Source organism: Eurosta solidaginis, chromosome 5 (assembly GCF_040869045.1).
Source record: "Eurosta solidaginis isolate ZX-2024a chromosome 5, ASM4086904v1, whole genome shotgun sequence".
Lineage (NCBI taxonomy): Eukaryota > Metazoa > Arthropoda > Insecta > Diptera > Tephritidae > Eurosta > Eurosta solidaginis.
In genome coordinates, this window is record NC_090323.1 from 133,765,662 (window position 1) to 133,787,873 (window position 22,212).

At 33.1% G+C, this 22,212-nt stretch overlaps 1 long non-coding RNA gene across 1 annotated transcript in view; it reads left to right on the forward strand.

Annotated features, from left to right (window-relative positions):
* Positions 1-9,142: 9,142 nt before the first annotated feature.
* LOC137253638 (uncharacterized) overlaps positions 9,143-22,212 on the forward strand; it is a 61,813-nt gene continuing 48,743 nt past the window's right edge. The window contains exon 1 of the long non-coding RNA XR_010953849.1: positions 9,143-9,415. This is a non-coding gene — a long non-coding RNA (uncharacterized lncRNA). The remainder of the gene's footprint in view (positions 9,416-22,212) is intronic.

Consider the following 22,212-nt stretch of genomic DNA (forward strand, 5'->3'; position numbering starts at 1 on the left):
GGGTTCATCATGGAAGTCGGATGGGATGAGGTGCTGACCAAAGGTCGCAGTGCAATCCTCAATAAATTATCTATCTATCTATCGGAGAAGGGACGAACCAGTAGTGGTTGACTGTGTAAAAAAAGGCCAAGCTGCACTAGCGCCGTCCTGTTATTAGTGTTAATGGAGTTCAGAATGGTGGTAGTGATATGCACTTTACGGAAGTCATGCTTATGGCTGGTTAACCGAACAATTTCATTTAATTGAGGGAATCATAACGGCTTTAAACTTTTTCGTTACTGACTAAAGGGATAATATCGGTAGATACTGGCTGGGTTTCCGGTCTTTCTCTGTTATTCTGGAAAGGCATAGGCTTTTAACGACAAGTAGAAAAAATGTCCTAGGCTACTGATGCCCTCATGGCACAGGTGTTTTGGCATCGGTATAGGTCTTCCGTCTGGGACTATTGATATGGATGGCTTGGCCTTTTCAATAACTTCTTTAACCTCTGTTGAGGTAACGGTGAGGGTTGACTCGTCATGCGTGTGTTTATGTGCCCGTTGATTTGGACGATATCTAGCATTGTCAACTGAAGTATGCATTGCAAATTGGCTACAGAAAGCACTCGCGCATTTCCTCGAGCCGACAGACGAAATTCTAGTCAAATGAATTATTTAAATACTGACTACTATTAATAACACCACAAAATTATAGCCAATGAACCATTCTAAAACTGACCAGTATGATGAACGCCACACAATTCTAGTCAATTAACTACTCACACACTAACTAGTATGAATAACACCACAAAATCATAGTCAATGAACTATTCAAAAGCTGACTAGTATGAATAAACCCACAAAATTCTAGTCAATGAACTAGAATGTTAGCTGACTACTTTGGCTTTTGACTGCAGGATATCAGCAGGTAAAGGGTGATATTTTAAAATAGCTGAAATTCCTTCGGTACGCCTATCGAAACCTTTTTTTTCATGTGGTTACCCTGTACATGCTAATTTTAGCTGAAATCTGTGTTTAATATGACTATGACAGACAAACATTTTAAATGGTATTCTAAATTTTGGCAAGATTTTAACTAAAGAGTATTTTAGTCAGCGGCTATGATTACGGGCCTTTGACTTTGAGTTAAGTATTTTAAGCCATTCAGGAATGGAGATTTATAATAGCAACCAAAAAATCACAATTTTTAAAAGATTGTTGAGAGAATGCACACTCAGTTGATTCAATCTTTTTAAAGCTTTGATAGTAACATTTTCATTTGTTGTAATTACAAATTTGTAAAATTTTGCAAAATGGAGGAATATTGATCATATTTTGTGAGAAATTCAGTTCATATTTTTGGTAACGTATGGATACATCAACTTCCGGTGCAGTACGATTTTGACATTTGTCCATCGAATTTAAAAAAACAAAGTACATGGAATTTTTATTTATGTTTGTAGATATGTCATCATGCTGCCACTTTGTATCATTCCGCTATGATGATCCCACTCATAGTACAGGTCTACAAGTAGGGTATGTAGCAGCACGCACATACACAGCCACTCCCACCTGATAAAATACTTGTTTTTGTTGGTTTTTCTTTGTGGATGCTATTTGGCACTTCTTAGGACCAAAAAAAAAGGGTAGTGCTGCTATCGAAACCTGCGTAAAATTTTTATTGTAAAATTACAAAGAAATATCCTTATTTACTTTCAAACGAGCACTTAATTACATCTCTCTTTAAAATCCATATATTTTGGACTTTGGAATTGTGATACTTTATTACCGGGGACGATTGCTAAAACACGACCAAAACCGTCGGGGGAGGTATTAATAGACGCGTCGCTGCCAATAATTCCAATACTTTTTCTCTTTGGACTATTGATAACAGGACAAAACGCGTCTTTTCATTTCTCTTTCCACATTTTTGGACGGGTTATTGCAGTCGACCTCGGTTTCAAACTGTTTTTCGTGGAGAACTTTTGAACGGGTAGAAAAACTTAACACCCGTGTTTGTATTCTTAATGCTGGAATAACTACGCGTCCTCAGATACCCCAATTCAAGACTTTTGTATAATTTTCTTTCGGACCCATATAGGTGCACTACGTTTTCATACTAAATTCGTTCAAAAAAATTTACCGTCACAGCAACCCATATCTGATATTCCGGTCCGTTTTTTGTTTCCCTGTGTCGCTTTCCACGACAGCAACCCCGGTAATTTTGAAACTTCGTTCAGTGTCAAACGCATGTTCCACGCAAGTTCCACTGAGTTCCAACATAGTTTGACACTGACCGAAATGTCAAACGGCAGCATTGTTTACTATATAGTTTGGCAGCTTAAGTAGAAGTTATGTTGCGAATAGAGTGGAAGGCAGTGGACTAGGCAGTCGAATGTCATATAATGAAGAAATGGTGTTCGGAGATTTTTCAAAGTTAAAAAAAAATGATAAAAGCTTTAATATAAATAAAACTATTGTTTTAATAACAACAAAAACGCAATATATATTCTGTATACATAAATTTGTAAGGATTATCCCACTTTAAAATTTGAATTAAATAATCTAAAGTTTTGTTTTGAAACTGAGTCGAGAACTGTGCATGTGAACGTGCGAATTTTCACCGATCAGCTGTTAGTTGCGCTACTTGGTAAAATTTACAATGAACGACAGTGTGTTAGAAAGAGCAAGGAATTGTTTCCTTCCCATACATATCATACTTGTAAACCTGTACCAAATTACACCAAAGAGGATAGATAGATAGAGATAAGTTAAGCCAAAATATCGGCTTTATCTTAATTTCAGCTATTTTTTTTTAACAGAATGTCATAGATGCTGCTCTTTGTAGTAGTAGTCGTAGTTTTCTACTCCCTTTTTAACTTTAGAGTGCATCTGAGCCTAGTATTTGGAAACATTTAGGTTCCATTTTCTAAATTTGATTATGAAGAAAATGGCCCTAAAAATTTATTTCAAATGTCATATATTTAACCTTAATGGGTTAAGTTGTGAGAGAAATTGTTACTTGCTATATGTTTACATATGTGCAGACAATTTCGTAATTCTGATGTAAATATTCAAATCAAAATTATACATAATTATAAACAAAATAATAATAAATTAATTTTTTTCTTTTCAGCTTTTTCTCTTTTATTTCAGGTATTTTTCTTTAAAAAAAATAATAATAAATTTATTTTTCTCTTTTCAGATTTTTCTCTTTTATTTCAGGTATTTTTCTCTAAACAAAATAATAATAAATTTATTTTTCTCTTTTCAGATTTTTCTCTTTTATTTCAGGTATTTTTCTCTAAACAAAATAATAATAAATTTATTTTTCTCCTTTCATATTTTTCTCTTTTATTTCAGGTATTTTTTTTTTATTTTATTTTAAGTTAGTATTAATTTTTATGTAAATATTTATTATTATAAAATCCTATGTAAAATTTTAAAATTTGTGAATAAAGGAATTATAAAGCTCTAAATATGTGCATACGTATTTATTTGGTTATGAACATGGTAATATTCCTAAACTAAAGGTTAATCAACACCCGCCTTTCACGCCCACCCGCTTCATTTAAACTAAAGTACAAATGTTTGTCAAGAACACCCCTATTTCTCACCCACTTCATTGAACCCAAAATACTCTAACCTTTGCTCTAAGCATAAGCTAACAAATGTTTGTCCACTTCCAACAAAAATTATTCTTACGCACAAGCCTATGTACAAATCTATGTTCATATGTAAGCTAAGAAATATTTTTATATTCGCATGTTGAAAAATAAAACAAAATTCACTTCAACTAACCAACCATACGCACAAGCCCACATACATATGTACATATGTATGCTCATGTCTTGTATGTAAATCGCAAAATCCTGAAAACTAGCTTCCTCTTGATTTTTCATTCATAAATGCTTCTTCTTAAGTTGTCCAAATTGATGATAGAATTTTGCAATTCGGCAACATGGCATTTGATAAAATCGTCAAAAGACAAATTTTTGCGATTTTATAAATTCCAACTTCGATGCATATTGGGGGTATTCATTATGACGAGCATAACTACTTTCATAACCCCGCACTTTTCCTTTGAAATAATTCCAAACTATTTACAAGCCTGTATGAAAGTACTAATATGGTAGTAAAAGATGCAAATAAACATGCACAGATATTGCCTAGTAAATGTCCACTAACATATTAGCAATATAATCTAAAAATTTCCATCCATTGTTCATATAAATTATTGCAAATAATTTTTCCATATCCTGAATTGCCGAGTTGTCACAGCTTATGGACATTTTTATTTGCTATTTGAAACCCCCTATCATATTCTGCCGAAAAATTGTTCGCGCAGTCACGCAGCCAAATTTGCAGCAACTGTGTTGCAGTTGCTACATAAGAGTGGTGTTTTATCCGTTTCTGGCCCGAATTCGCACTGTGACGTCATACTGTATATGCTGACTTGTTTATCACATGTCAGTACAAAGTAAGAATTTTACATTATTTTCATAGATAAAAATTAATATATGGGAGCGGCGAAATAAATTAAAGTAATTTTGCGAAGAAATATAACATTATTTCGTAAAAGAGCAATAAATTCGTTTATTTTAATTTTATAATAAATTCGCCTTTTAGCTGTGAGTTGTTAAAGGTATAAACGGCAACACTTTTAACCACCGACGACACATAATTTGGCTCGTGCCTATTGTATTTCGTCGGCTAATTGCTACGAGCATTGATATTTACATATACATTGCCGTATACGCGGATTGCCATAATTGATTTGGTCGCTTCATAACGCGGAAAGCGGCAAGTTGTTTTATTAATAACTTAAGACACTGCCACAGCATCAAAGCGACCAAGCTTCTTATACAATCTGCCTTTAATTGGAGTATTATTGAATATGTATATATGTATGTACATTTGTACTTTTTTGCTTTGGTTTGTATATATTCAATGATACAATGCTCAACATCTGATCAGCAGGCACATGTGTTTTGTGTATTGTTGGTCTTATTTACATATTTAAGGGTTGATTTGAGGCAGGTCGAATGTATTTAAGTTTGACTTGGCTTATCAAACCTGCCTTTGAAAATATTGAAGTACATACATAGGTACTTACATCATTTTACTCAATAACAAATATAAAATGCTTTAGGGAATTTCTTTATAGGTACCTCCCCTCCCACCCATAGTCCAAATAAAAACTAAATATTTTTTTATTTATTCAATTGTTATCAAATATTTTATTTATTTCAATTTTTCAATTTATTAATAATTCATACTTCATAAATTTTATGCAAATTAACGTTTTATGAATATGCAATGGATTTCGTTTGCACAGAAATTCCTAGTGTGGAAATGCCGTTGGCAAAACACTATTTTTGCATGCATATTTGAATTTGCATGCATTTTCCTAACATTTTAATTTATTAACTAAAAGGGGTGGGATAATTCATAAATGTATGATTAATTTTCATAAATTTCATGTAAGGGCATGTTTTGGGTATACGAATAAGTTTTTGTTTGTAAAGAAATAAGCAAAATTTCTGAAATTTGCTGCAAATAAACAAAAACTCAAAATCTGCAAAGAGCTCAAGTAAATATGGATACTCATTTCATTTTGGCATATTTCCCCACATTCATAATGGCCGCCGAGAAAATACACCACAAATGAGTAAAATGAAATACGAATATAAATGGGCAACAACTGGCCGACTATGTCTCAGTCATCATTCGTTACTTCGTTCCAGCGAGCAAATTCGCTACTTTTTGACGATTGACGCCTCTTATCATATCTATCGTCTTTGCTTACACTAAATATATGTGTGGTCATCTTTGTGTGTGGCACTGCTACAACAATATATGTATGTATGGACTATTTATGAAAAACATGCTTTGTACACTGTAAACATTTTAGTTTACTTTTAATACCAATTTGGCATTTATATATAACAATGGCAGAAAGTATAATATTAAAACCGTGTGGGTTTTATCAAAGAGAGGGAAATTTATTCAAAGATTCTCTCTGAAAAGCAAACCATGGGACTTATTTCTATACACTTCATGGTTTTAAAATAAAACTAAAATGGTTTTGGATCCATTCGTGTACCGAAATAGATTTAACATTAACTAGAATTAAAGTTAAGCCAAAATAGAATTGGATGTAGTACACTATTGGTATTAAAATAAACCCATAACTGATTTTTTAATGCCAGAGAGGCATTGAATCCAAGGCAAAATTGTACTGGATTTAATACTTTTTCGGTATTGAAATAAGCCCTTAAATGTTATTTTAATGCTCAAAAGGCATTGAATCCAAACCAAAAATTTTGAATTGAATTTGAATTGAATTGAATATTTATTGAATACAAATATATAAGATGGACAAGTTTTTAAATATAACCCGCAAAGCTACAGTGCTTGTCTGCAGGTTTATATTATAGATTTTATGATTAAAACTAGCAATTGCATTATATACAATGTGCACAAATGACATAACAAAATTACAAAAACATTTTTATTTTGTGTATTTTTACAATAAGTTCAATTATGGATAGCGTTACACTCTGATTTACTAAAAAATCAACTGAATTAAAATAAGGTACGGTTTACAGTAATTGTGCAAGTTTTGCGGTTTGAGAATTCATTTACAATAAACTTTTAATATGATTTTTGATTAAATTTTTTCTTTTGACTGTGTTCGGTGGATTTGTAAGCTCTTTTGGTAGTTCATTGAAAAATGATGGAAGCAGTACAGATAGGGTGTTTTTACCATAATTGTTTGAAAACTTAGGCACTACGAGGCGATTTTCTAACCGCCTTCGCGTCCCATGGTCGTGGGAGATAGGAATTTTGAATGTGCATTCATCGTAAAACTCGTTGAGTATCGTTAATTTAAAAATGGACTTTACGTCTAGTAATTTTAAGGCTGTATTTAATTCAAGATTTGGGGTATATATATTTTTCTTCTTGGCAAGTATTTTCAAATTATAATATTGACTTTGTTGAAGTATCCTACAATATGTTGACGATCCCCAAGCGGCGATTCCGTGTCTTAAGTAAGACTCCGACAGGGCTAAATATGCCTGGAGCAACACGTCGTAACTCGTACAGAAACTTAGATGGCTTAAGACGTACGACGTCGACCTTAGTTTTCTTTGGAGATGGGAAATGTGTGCATTCCACTTAAAATTTTCATCGAGAATAACACCGAGGTATTTGTATGATGGAACGGTTTCTATATTCTCGTTGCAGTTACAGGATGTCTGATTTTTATGTAAGCAATCATGGTTATGGAATATTAGCCGAATTGTTGATTGGGAAATATGCGGGGGTCTTATGTGCATTAGTTTGGTTTTCGTTACGTTTATTGCCAGACCACTATCGTGCGCCCATTTGGTTACTGCATCTAACTTTCTCTGCAGGATGCTTATTGCAGTACAGAGATCCCTGTGTGGCACTACTATAGCTGTGTCATCTGCGTATGCAAAGGCTTCGCAGTTGTTGAGTGCTCTAAGCATGCTATTTGCGTATATTATATACAGAATCGGCCCTAGTTTTGAACCCTGCGGGACTCCGCACGACAAACTTATTTGGTTACTGTATTCATTTTGTATTTTTACACTGTAACTTCGCAATTCTAGGTAGCTTGAAAACCATTTAAGACAATCCCCCCTTATCCCGGCGTTATATAGCGCCTCGAGCAATTTTTCATGTGATAAGGTGTCAAATGCTTTGCTGAAATCTATAAATAGGGCAAGGACGTGATGATTTTTTCCCAAGTTTTCATTGATTTTGGACGAGAATTTACCCAGCAGCTGGTTTATGTTTTTGTTTTTTTGGAAACCGTACTGTCTGGAGTCGATAACTTTATATTTTTCTATAAACTCTATCAACCTATTGACAATAACTTCTTCCATTATTTTCTCAATAACCGGTAATATAGCTATTGGTCGGTAGTTACATATATCAGATTTCACTCCGGCTTTATATATAGGTTTTACCACAGATATCTTTGGAGCTACGGGTACTTCGCATTGGGTTATGCTAAGGTTAATTAGTTTCACTATTATCGGGACTAGAATATGTGATAATTTTTTTATATCTTTTGGTCGAATACCGTCATATCCTGGGCCCTTCCTTTCATCGAGTGTTTTTACAATTGCCAATATCTCGGTATCAGTAATTTCTTTTATAAATATGGAGTTGGGTATGGGACATTGTGGCGCGTTCAAAGACCTGATATCACAGTGATGAATTACCCTTTTTACGCCCTCAGAAAATGTTGTTGCAAAATTATCACAGATAGTTTTTGTGCTAATATTTTTGAAGTTCTTTAAAACGTGCTCATCTGGGCTTACGCTCTTTCGACCAACAATCTCATTAACGAGTTGCCAGGTTTTTCTTTTATCGTGTTTGTACTCAAAAAATTTATTTTGATAGTAACTATTCCGAGTTCTTTGTATTTCTTTATTGACGTAGTTTCTAAATTTTTTATAGTCTACTTCTACTTTTTTATCCCATGGCTTTGCTTTCCACTTTCTATATAAATTATCCCTGCTTTTACACAAAGTTTTTAGGTCATTTGTCATCCAAACATTCGTCTTTCTCGGTGCCGTGATCGTTTTGCTAACATAGGAGTTCTCATAGGTACGTCTAAAATTACAGTGTATCTTATCACACATCTCGTTTGCGCTATTTGACCCAAAAATCATCCCAGTCCATCTTCATTATCTCTTCATAAAATTTTTTATTATCAATAACATTAATAGCTTGTGGTTTTTCTTTCTGGGGCTCATTTCGCTTATTGAAAGACATACCACATATAAGAGAGTAATGATCTGTTATATTCGTTTGTATTACCCCTGACATGAATTCAATGTCCATACTCTTAACGAAAATGTGATCGATGCACGTATGAGTCTCTCTTTTTACATCGACCCGAGTATACTCATTTATTACCTTTTGCATACCATAAGATGAGAGCAAATCAAGGTAGAGATTTGCGCTACTGTCATCAGTATCTAGTATGTTGATGTTGACATCACCTATTACTATTGTGCATTCTCCTTTGCTTTTTCTTTTCAATATGTTGTCAAGCTCTTCGACGAAGGTGCGAACATTGTTTTGCGGAGGTCTGTATATAGCATGGAGAATGCAAGGAACATTGTTATTGTTAATTGTAAACGTGATTTCGATAGTTTCAAAAGAATTTGTGGAATATACAATTCGTTCATAACATATGTTCTCTCTAACGTACACAGCAATGCCTCCCCCGCTCTTATGGCTTCTGTTTAAGAATTCAACATTAAATCCGCTGATACGAAACAGGTTTTGCTCATCATTTTTTATATTCGTTTCAATTAGTACCAATATGTCAATGCTATCGATAAGCTCATCAATTTCCACTCGAAACGCGTTAAAGTTTTTTCTCATTGAACGTATGTTTAAGCACGTGTATTTAAAATCATATTTTTTAAAGTTTTTTGTATCAATTTCTGCAAAGGATTTAAATATTTCTGTTGTTGTGTGGTTCATTATAAAAATACTATTATATAAATATAGTGGAGCCAGAAAAAAATAAGAAAAATTGTATAGTTAAGTTAATAAAGTGTGTAGGTGTTTACAGTGATAATACAAATAAAAGGCAATATTAAAATAATACCTTTCTTAATGTTAGGAAGTATTTGAAGTTTTATAGAGGATAGTAACTCTAAAATTTGACGGAGTATATAAAGTGGTACAGCTGTACTTTATATACTAAAGATTCAGAAAAATAAAAAAGATTTGACTAATAAGGTGATATAAATATACTTATGTATGTGAAGCTCTTGGTGGCAGTTTAATAAATTAGTTGATGATGTCTATATCTACTTCTGAGTTTATGTAAATAATTTGATTGTTTTCATCCTTTTTTGCTAAAATACGACCCCCCTTTACCCAAACAAATTTCCAGCCCGACGCCTGTGCTTTATTTCTTGCTGTCCATAGTAGTTGGCGATTTCTTTTTGTCAAATCTTCATAAACGTATACTCTCTTTTCAGTACCTTTGCTAGAAGTTTGGCCTACTAATGTAATTGAATTTAGTAATTTTTGGTATTAAAACCAACCGGGATTTTTTTTAAACGTACAGTGGTCAACAAAATTGTAAGCCCATGCATAGTCCTCTTCAAGTAAAATTTAGAAGAAATTCTACCGAAATCTTTTAAAATTTGATATTTATTAAAATGAGTATTATTTTGAAGAGTGCTGAAAATAAAAACCCAATTTAATTATTTAAATAGAAATGTATGTCTTATTTATATAAATTATATAAGTTATACTAAATTTATATATAAGTATAAATAAATTTTATTCTATTATTTCACAGGGCATTAACAAAAACATTTTCGAATGTATATTGTGGACTTCAAATGGTCTTACATTTTTTAGGCTATATAAACCAACTACTTCTAAATATTCTGTTGAAGAAATTTCATAGCACTCTAAGATGGAATTAAATTTCTTACTGACAAAAATTTCTAAACTTAAGTAAATTTCATTGTCGATAAGACATATTTTTTTTATTTGTCCGAATGTAAGAATTCCGTTTTCTTGTCTTAAATTTAACATAAATTCTGCCCTATAAAAATATCCATATTTACATTTAAACTTTTTTATTATTAATACCTGAGGCATTTTATGTTTATCAAATGTCTTAGATAAAAACTTCTGTGCACTTAAATCTATATCTTCAAAACTTAAATTACATAGTGAATCACAAATAATTTCATTCTCAAATGTCATACTTTCCCATTTAATACTCATTTTTGTTTGATATCTGTTAGCAAGGGATTTACATATATTTTTGTAATTATTGATAACTGAAACATCCCTGATAAATTCGCGATGCTTAGCCTCGTACCTCATTGCCCACGTATGAATCAGAGGACCCATTTTTTCTAAAACTGAAGGATAGTGGGTCAAAAAGTGATGTTTTGGGAGCAGGGGATCTTCATAAACTTCTACTATATATTTCAAATTAAACTCTATATATTCTCTAAGAGATTGTATATGGTGTTGTTTTAAGACGGGAGACAATGTAAGTTTTATTATTCGAAAAAGCGAAGTAACCCCATTCCAGAAATGTGGCATAATATCATAAAAGTTAAAAAAGATGAAAGGCATGTGCAAAATAAAACATAAGTTTTGAGAGGCTGACAATCCAATGAATGTTTGGCATTTTTTATCAAGAGTGATTTTTGATGGGAAGCATGCTTTGTAAATATCCGAAATTGAGACTTTTAATTTTATCGTTAATTTCTGTTATTGGTATTTGCTTTCCGCAAGCTTCTGAAAAAAGAGTTTTAAAATGAAAGGTAGAGCGCCTTCCAAAATATCGTGCATTACATCAACTTAAGACTCAAAAATTTTGTATTGAGATAATTTGTAATTATTCCCCCATTGAGTATTTACCCTCTCTGTTTTTCACATTGGTTCAATTTTCTTCGCTGGAATTTCGCTGTTCATATTTATAGGAATGCAAAGCTTGGAATGTCTACTAAACGAGCTAAATGTATTAAATACTCTTTTACATGTTTTAGGGGATGCGCACCTCAACTTTAATCCATGAGACTCGGATAAGAAATGTGCATTTTTTAAATGAAATACAACATTTGCAACAGTTTCAAATTCTTTGTTACATCAAAAGCAAAACTTTGCCATTGTTATTTAATTCAAAACATAATTAAATAATTCCTTAAACTTATTCTCGAACTCCTAGTAACCTAGAACTTGGCTTTTTTTGTGTCATCTATTTTGTAAACAAATATTGCAACAAATGCCAAAAAGTTCGCCAAAGTAGCATCAAATTGTATATTAAATACGTAAAATGCTTTAAAATAAAGATCGAATACTTGTCTAAACATATAAGGTGGAGGAACACCTATCGTCTTACCATCAGTGGTACTAAAATATTGGCAAATTGTGGCTTTATCTTGTCCAACTGCAATGATGGTGGGCTGACTAGCCGCCACTGTAAATTTTGTTATTGGGGTGTTGAGCTGCAAAAAAATAAATTTGTTATTTAACATTGATTGCAAATTACGTTTTGAAAAGACTCGAAACTATCGACAGATCTTTGGAAGTTTGTTTCTTTTTGGCCTCGTTCATTTGCAGTAGATGGCAGCAGCTTTAAAAAAATCAAATAAGGTAGCACTTCGGAGGACCAATCAGTATGGTTTCCCAAATAAGATCCGTCACTCGCATCAATGAAAATGTTTTCCACACAGGCTTCATACTTTTCACAGTTTTCTAAAAAACCTTTCGAAATCGCTCCAAAATTGCTGTTAGTAACCTTATAAACTGGAAAAAGACGTATCACTGATTCAGCTAGTGCAATTTTTTCCTCACGCTTAGGGTAATTTCCACAATGCTTTCGTAAAAAGTTGGTACACTCGCGCACTAAGGAACGTCGGTAGCTGTCACTTAAAATGTTCGTTTTTTTGTATTCCTCAAGAATGCATGAGAAATTCTCACATCGGAGGTAGTTTTGCAACTCCTGGTGAATACTCTACCATTAAAATAAACTTTGGCATTTATTCTTATACTTGCCTCGTGATTTAAGCTGTTAGCAACTGGTGATCCCTTCTTTGGCAAATTTTCATTTATTTCCAATAAAAACCAGCTACAGTTTTTATATTGACAAATTATTTCTTGGAAATCGTCCACAAAAATTTCAGCTCCATCGCGGTCTCTCAATGTTATTGCACAATCGATATTAATGTTTTATTGCTCCACAACTGGCAAGAAATACCATTTATTTTTGCAAAATTTCATTAATTATTTACATTACTTACTTGATACAATTGCTTCGTTCGTCGAGAACTCACGACTTTCAAAATTTGTGATTTTAATGAAACGTAATGTCGCTCGTGTTTAATTTTCAGAAACATCGTGCACATGACGCTTACCCCATAGTCGGACAAGTGATACTGGTTTTACTTTTAAGCCAATAGTACTAATGTGCAGAGTGCAATGAATATAACTCGGAGTAAGAGAATTTTTTAATACTTTTTTGGTTTCGTTTTAAAACCAAAAATACTTAAAATATCGAAGAGTCCATCTTAATGCCTTCCTGATCTCAAATTAAAACTAAAAAGTATTAAAGTTTGGGAGTGAGAGCACGTCTTAGTACTTTCCTGGTTTTACTTTTAAGCCAGTCGCACTAAAGAGCCGAGTAACATTAATATAATTGAGAGTGAGAGAATTTCTTAATACTTTTTTGGTTTTGTTTTTAAACCAATGATACTTAAAATATTAGAGAGCGAAATTTAATTTTTTTTGGTCTTAGATTAAAAACTGCAAAGTATTAATATTTTTAAATCACGACAATCAGCATTGATTAAAGTTTTGTTTCAAAACCACTTTGGATTAAAATTTATTTCAATAATATTTCATAGTCTTAAAATAAAACTTTTTAGAATTAAAACACAAATTTAATACCAAAAATGTTTAAGTTCAATAGCAACTGGTATTAAAAGTAAGACTCCACTTTTTACTGCAGTACACATGTTACACATGTGTAAGAAACTGGTTATTACATTTATTGAACTTGAAAAGTTCAAATTTACAATTTGTGTCTGTACTCTTTCAATTTCCTGGATCTTCCGAAATTTGTAACTTTTTTGAAGTTAATTATACATATGGGGTATTCCATCCCATTTCGACCAATTTTGAACCCGACCCCTTTATAATTGGCTGAAAGTTTTTCTTCTTTTTCTAAGTTACGAAAGACGTTTTTCAGAATTTTTTCATCCAACTCAAAAAAAGTTATGAATTTTTAAAAAACACCGTTTTTGTTTTCAAAATGCTATAACTTTTTCAAAAACTGACCGTTTGGGATCTGTTTTTTTTTTTTTATTTTTTTTACATGTACTTTTCGGAAAAGATACAAAAAAATTTTTTAAGTTTTTTTTTTAATTTTTCAGTTTTTCGAAATTTTTCGAATTTCGCCATTTTTTTTCTCATAAAAGACTTCAATCAATTCTGCAATCATCCCCACTAATCCCGGAGTGGGCCGATTTTTTTTTCATTTTCTTACATTTTTTGTTATATAAATAAAATTGATAAAAAAAATTTTATTTTTGAAAATTTTTTTTTCAAAAATTAAAATTTTTTTTATGAATTTTATTTTTATAACAAAAAAATGTAAGAAAATGATTTTTAAGTATTCTTTTCTTTATATAAGTTAAGCAGGTCCTTTTGGTCCTTGCGCAATATTTAAAATAAAACACAGCACTTTAAATTACTGCTTTATTTCATACGCTTGATTGCGTCTTCCAATTAAAACTAAAACAATTGACTTAATCCTACTGCCTTAAATACCTTTCTTAACGCAAGGAAGCCCATGGGAAAAGGGTTGCGGTTGTAGGTGCATATTGTTCTTACCGTTAGCCTGTGCCTGTGCCATATTGCTTAACAACATACGTTTACCCTAATTTGTTGCTACGCTTTGCTCTACTGCTTTTGTGATGGTTATGAGCTTAACTCCTGTTACATTCCATCACGCAGCATCAGCAGTCGTTGGGAGTACCATGCTGCTGGCGCAAAACATGGTAGTGGTTGCTCGGCGGTGATCAACCCACGCTTACAACGAGTTTTGCAGTGACGCTATTGCTAGGACAGAAATAACACGCTAGTTTATGTTGCTTGGCCAAACTTGTGCAAGCAAACAGGTTATGCACTTTTAATTATATTAGTTCATTTTTTTCTTAGCCTATTAAATGTATGCTATAATTTTAGTTTTCAAATTTTAATATAGAATTTCATTTTTAGTTCATTTGTATGTTTTTTAAAAAAATTTAGAAATTCCTATAGTAATATTTTTTTTAACAAACATTTTTGTTTAAAAATGCTTTCTTACTTTTAAATATATACGTTTACGACGCAAATTCTATCTGTTTTATAAATTTATACAAAATGTAGTATTTTAACAAAATTTTAAGGCGTTCACATTCTTGAAATAGTATGCTTTTCCAAAGAAATTTATTTTGGTTTTAAGTTATAAAAATATAGTGCATTTCGTTGCATTGTTTGTATATTTGTTGAAGTTCATCAAAAATAGTGTATCGTATTGATTTATGAAGAATTTTTTATATATCAACTTTGTAGTATAATATTAGTAAGATGTTTGGATTACAAATGATATAGATATTGAATAAGATCATCATCAGAATAACATCATTTTTTACAAAAAATTAAGTTCTTCTAAACAAATTTTTTAAAGTAGATTAAGCATTACATTCTAATTTAGATGATTCAAAATCAATCAATTTAACGATAACTCTTTCTTCTTTGTAATGTTGTATTTTTTGTTTTACATGGCATTGTATTTGTACTTTTCTGTAGTAGTTATATTTATCGTTATGAAGTATTTATTTTAAAAATGTTAAAATCGTTGGTAGGAGTAGTTCTAATGCTTCATAGAAGAAAAATGAAATATACTTTCCTTGAAGACATTTTAAACATTAAAAATAAGTAAACTCTTAGCGTATATTATCTTTATGAACTTGTTTGCCATTTATTAGCACAGTTGTCCCTAAGTCCTTTCCTACTACGTTTTCAACGTATACCTTATTTAATTTATTCCCTAAACGCTTATTCGACGAACATATACCTTTTCTCCTTCCTTAAATGTTCTTTGCTTGGTTTTTGATTTTTTTTAAATATTTTTTTGTGCAGAAATCAGTGTTTTTTTAATATCGTTTAGATGATCTTTTGGAAAATTATTCAGAATATCTATTGGTTTATCATTCACCGTCGAATGTATTGAGTTATTATATTTATGTGTCGCAAGTAAGATTAATTCTTTAATATCAGTTAGGTTTTGTTCTGCTTTTATGCATCGTGCGATTTCAGTCAGCGTTGAATGTACTCTCTCTACTTGACCATTGCTGATACTATGTAACGCTGGTATGAAGGATTGGTCTATTTGAAAATGATTTTTCAGTAAACTAGATATTGTATTCGATTAGAAAGATTTTTCGTTATCGGAAATAATTCTCTTGGTTTTTCTGAATTTATTAAGTACCATTAGTAGTGCACTTTTGACATCAATTGTTGATCTTGATTCGATCGGAATTGTCATTGTGAACTTCGAAAACTTATCAATGCATGTAAGGAAATGAAACTTATCTACAGAAAATATATGTATCTATATGAAGAATTTGTCCTGGATATTCTGGTATTGGCGTTTTGCCTACTTCTGCTTTTAAAGGGTGCCGATTGTACTTATTTTCTAAACATGTTCTGCAATTTTCTACTATTGTTGTTAAATTCTGCTTTATTTGTGGAAAAAAATATTCTGAAATCAGTTGTTTGTAATTTTCTTGAACTGATCGGTGTGCCCTATTATGTTCCATAGTAGCAGCCTCGATTTGGTCTTCTTTTCTTATAAGATCTATTACTACTTTTTCGGTGTGTACAAATTTCACACCCGGAAAGTTTGACAAAAGTAAACATTGTATCCTGGCTAAAGTTTGAAGATCGCAACAGATTCCGTTAACTACATTCGGATCTATCTTCTCTCGGACGGTTTGCAAGAGATATTCAGCACTTTTAAAATTTATGGTATGCCTTATCAGTTCTGAAATAAAATTTTGGTCGATTTGCTGTTTACTTCGGATGGTATAAGGACTAGTTGTGCTTTAAATTGATTGACAGGATTCTTTATTGATTTTATTACGCCTGAAAGAGAAATCTCACTGTGAGCAGTCGACAATGAGTCATCGAGGTTGTGGGTGTATTGACGTGAAAGTGCGTCTGCTACCTTATTTTCTTTTCCAGGTTTGTAAAAATATTTTGGTGCAAATGAGTTTATAAATGTTGTCCACCTTTTGATTTTTGAATTCGGATTTCTATCCGATATGGCAAACGTCAATGGTTGATGGTCGGTGAAAATGTTAATATTTTTGATACCGTACAAATAATGCCTTAGTTTTTGGAAGGCCCAAACTATTGCCAGAAGCTCTCGTTCGTTTTTGGCAGTTTTCCTCTGTTTTTGATAATGTACGCGAAATCATTGTAATGGGCTTTCCGTTTTGTGAAAGAACAGCACCTAAGGCGACGGACGAAGCATCCGTGGTTATTCTCAAATGGCTTTGAGTAATCTGGATGTTGAAGGAGAACATCTTCTGAAGCTAAAATATTTTTAAGCTTATTAAAGGCTTTGATTGCTTCCTCGTCAAGTGATATATTAATATTTTTAGAGTGCCGGCTATTGGCTTGGCCATTTTCGCCTCTCAAATATTTTGTAAGGGGCTTAGATATATGGGCGTAATCTTTTATTAATCTACGGTAGTAGCCGGAAAGTCCTAAAAACGATCGCAGGGACCTCAATGACTTCGGTTGCTGATAATTAAGGATTGCTTCAACTTTGTTGGGGCATGTTCTAATTCCCTTATATGAAACACTGAAGCCTAAAAATTCGACTTCTTTGAAAAATTTAGACTTTTCCAAGGACACTCGCATTCCTGCACGCTCAAAAATTTTTCAATATGGAATCAACATGTTTGTAGTGAGAGTTTTCATCAGGCGAAAAAATTATGATGTCAACATATACATGACATATTTTCCCAATATCCTCTCGCAGGATGTCGTCTATGGCTCTCTGGAATATGCTTGGAGCATTTTTCAAGCCAAATGGCAGACGGCAAAACTCATACTTGCCGTTGTTTACGCTAAAAGCAGTCTGACATCTATCTTTTTCTTGGAGACGGATTTGATGAAAACCTGACTTAAGATCTAGTGTCGTAAAGAGTTTCGATTTTCCTAGGTTCGAAAGAATAACCGTAGTGTCCGGAATTGGGTATTTATCGGACGTGGTTTGCTCATTGAGCTTTCGAAAATCGATAACCATTCTCTCTCTGGTTACCTTCATCGTCTAAGCCTTTCTTTGATACAACGTGTACCGGTGAGTTATAAGGTGAATACGATTTTTTTATAATCCCATCTTTTAGTAAAGATTTTATTTCTTTGTTAATAAAATTTGCTGCAGAAATGGGATATGGGTAACTTTTTGAATAAATGGGGTTTTCACTTTTTATATCTATTGTGGCAACTACATTTGTGTTGTATGGAAGCGCTCTGTTAGGGTTGGCAAATGCATTTTTGTTTCTTTCTATAAGCAAATCAATGCTATTTGGTATTTCTAGTTTATTTGCCGTGGGCATATTTACCTGTTGGCATTGAAAAAAGTTAAGTTTCTCTTTTCCAGTTCTATGGAAAATGAGACCAACTTTTGTATCAATCTTTGCTTCGATACCTTTCAATAAATCATATCCTATGATCCCATCAAAGGTATCTAGTTTTGGTAAAATGTAAAATGTAGCAATTTCACCTAATATATTTATTCTGCATTTTTCCGAAATTTTGTTTACACCATTTATGGACCTTAATTGGAAGGGACTATCTACAGGAGTAATTCCCTTTAAAAATGAATGGCTTTTTATGTAATTTTTGGCTGTACCTGTATCTATAAGTAAGTTAAGCACTTGCCCACTCGGAAGAGTTCGCGTAATAAAGGGCAAGTGGGACCTTAACCTAAAAAATTAACTTCATCCAGTGAATTATCCTCGTATTCAAAGTCCTCCCGCTCTGAGTAATATGGTTCATCATTCATGGCGTTGACCCGTTGTACCTTGTTCACTGGTACTTGCGTGGACGTATTGGCACCTTGTCTTTTAGGGGCACTGTATTGTCGCTGCTGCTGAGCAGGACTATATGCTGGCTGCTGTGCTTGCCGCTGAAATGAATTTGAAGGGATGAAACTATTTCCCTGTTGAAGTCTTTGCTGTTGAGGGCCACGGCTTGATTGGCCAGAGGTATTATTTTGGAACGCAGAGGTTCGTCTAAAGCAAGAGCTTCCAGGATCCACATCCATTGGAGTGGGGCTTTGGTTCCGAAAACTGTTCTGCCCAGAAGTCGCATTCTTAAACTGGGAAAGGGGCTCTGATTGGCGTTTTTGTGGCAATCTACCTGTTGCATAAGTCTGTGCAAACTCATACCTTTGTCGGTTATGTTGCAGCTCTTGTGCCACTGCGAGTGCGCTGGGTAAGTCTGGTGGACTAGCTGCAAAAAGTGTGTCATATAATGGGCGTCTTAAACCAGAAATAAATACTCTCAATGCATTTTCCCTAGCTTTTTCGGTGAACGCACTAGTAAGCTCCTCATTATTACTATGGGTCATTATAATTTTGTTTACTATTAGGGTAAGCTGCCTATCAACTCCATCGTAATACTCATTAATAGACATTTGACCTTGTCTCAAAGTATTGAGCTGGCTTTCTAAAATATGTAACGGCCTTTTATCTGCGTACAGCTGATCTAACCTAGCAATTATAGCCTTGAAATTTAAAGGGGTATTAAAAGCGCTCAGATTTTCATTTGCCGAACACGTTATTTTATTTCTTAAAATCCCCATCGCGATATAATACGGCTCTGAGCCTTCACTATAATAGATCAATGCAAATTTAGCTGCTTCTCTCCAAGCCGGATATTCCGACATTTTACCCTTAAATTCTGGAAGTGACTTGATTAAACTAAGGTCAGTATGAGTACTTTGTACTCCTTCTACAATTGTTACGGGCCTATGAGTTTCAATTTTTTGAGGAAGAACGCTTTGAATTGCCTGAGTTAACTCAGCAATTTGTCTTTCAAAAGTTTCTTTAACTACTCCTACCGCGGAATCTACTATATGCTTTACAGTTCCTTGATCCATTTTTAATAAATTGGATTCTAATTAATACAGTTTTTTAAATCGAAACTATGTATAAGTGGGTAAAAAAATTTCAGTTTATTAACCAAAGCTTAAATTCCTAGGTGATATTTTAAACTTCAATAACTTACTTTAACTCCTTTTCTTGTCCTAGATGGCTCAGATGTCAAGGCTTACTGCTGCTCTAGATTCCACCTGTGATGATCCTTGTCGAGTGATAATTTTTTTTATTTCGTTGTAATTTACAAAAAATGTAATTTTTATTTTCTTAATACGCAATTCAGTATTATTTTTATTATTATCATAATTACTTCAATCATGACTTTAAATATTTCAGCTATATTTTCTTTTACAGCAAACTTTAAGTGGTTCTAATATTTTTTTCTTAAATCACGAATGCCTTTTCTTTTTTTAAAATTTTTGCAATTTTTATTACGAAAGGTATTTAATTTTCGCGATTTTTCTATGTATCGAAATTTTTTATATATTTACGTATATGTTCACAAATAATGATGATTTTTTAAAACTTTTTTCTTTTTAATGTCACTTAATTGTTATCCTTTTTACAAGGATATTTTCAAAAAATTTTTAGTCTCACAGCAAACACGGTTTGCACGATCTGCATCCTCTTTACAAAGATGTATCAAAAGTTTTTTTTTTTTTATTGTCACTTTAATCCTGTTTATAAGGACTCTATTTTGCACTGCACAATCGTCGTTTTTATTTTTTATTTTTATAGCTGTCACTTTAATCCTTTTTATAAGGATTTTATTTCGCACTGCACTATCCTTTTTACAAGGGTCTGTTTATTTTTATCCTTTTTATAAGGATACACTTCACTTTTAGGTTCGTGACCATTAGTTGGGCGCCAGTTAAGCAAGTCCTTTTGGTCGTTGCGCAATATTTAAAATAAAACACAGCACTTTAAATTACTGCTTTATTTCATACGCTTGATTGCGTCTTCGAATTAAAACTAAAACAATTGACTTAATCCTACTGCCTTAAATACCTTTCTTAACGCGAGGAAGCCCATGGGAAAAGGGTTGCGGTTGTAGGTGCATATTGTTCTTACCGCTAGCCTGTGCCTGTGCCATATTGCTTAACACCATACGTTTACCCTAATTTGTTGCTACGCTTTGCTCTAATGCTTTGGTGATGGTTATGAGCTTAACTCCTGTTACATTCCATCACGCAGCATCAGCAGTCGTTGGGAGTACCATGCTGCTGGCGCAAAACATGGTAGTGGTTGCTCGGCGGTGATCAACCCACGCTTACAACGAGTTTTGCAGCGACGCTATTGCTAGGACAGAAATAACACGCTAGTTTATGTTGCTTGGCCAAACTTGTGCAAGCAAACAGGTTATGCGCTGTCGCTGTTGCTATGTGGGTGGTGATAAGGAAAGCGTTTGTTGTCACATCTTAGCTGTGCTAGGTAGCAATCAAGCCATACTTAGCACCTGTTACATTCCTCGCATGATAAGCGCAAACAGGTTTTTAGTTATTGATAAGATAATTAAAGCGAAGCAAGAAATTGGTGTTGCTTAGTTGTGACCAGGAGCCAAGCTTACTCCTGTTATATGTAATTATAAAATAAATTATATAAAATTGTTGGTAAATATGTTCAGGCACAGTGGGCCTAATGTGATAACTGACACAGTGGGTCTAATGTGATAACTTATATTATGGTAATCTACGATAAAAATAACCAGGATTAATGACTGACACAGTAAACATGTAAGTTTTCTATAAATAATGTAACAAATTATGAATTTAGACAACCGACGTTTCACTTAAAAAGTGCTTAGTGCTAGTTGTGAGATATTTCAAAAATTTTATTGTACGCCATCATTTTCTGGCTCTTTTAGAATTGCCAAAATGTGATGCAGAATCTATTTTTGAAGCAATAGAAAGATTCTTTGAAAATAATGGTATTCCATTCGGAAGCATCATTGGCTTGGCTACCAATGGAGGTGTAATGGCCGGAAAATTTAGGGGCGTCAAAACTTTTTTTCCAGCTGGAAACAAACGTTTTTTATTTAAAATACACTTGCCATTATTTGCACTTGTGTGCTGGCTATGCATGTGAGCAACTTCCTCAGAACGTTAATTGGCTGTGCCGTAACATTTATAGCTTTTTTTCACACAGCCCTAAGCAAGTGTACGATTTTAAGGAGTTCCAAGACTATTGCTCTGTGAAGCCCCATACAATTTTGGGGTTGTCTATGACTAGATGGTTGTCCTTAGAAGGTGTCGTTTCCCATATAAATGAGCAATGGAACTCCTTAAGGCTTTTTTTTTATAAATTGTAAATTAGAGGTCGATGCGGTACGATCAGCTCAATTAGCTGAAGAAATGAATGATGAAACGCAAGTGTATTAATACTCAGTTGAGCAGAGCTCACAGAGTATATTAATTTTGATTGGATAACGGTTGGCTGTACAGGTATAAAGGAATCGAGATAGATATAGACTTCCATATATCAAA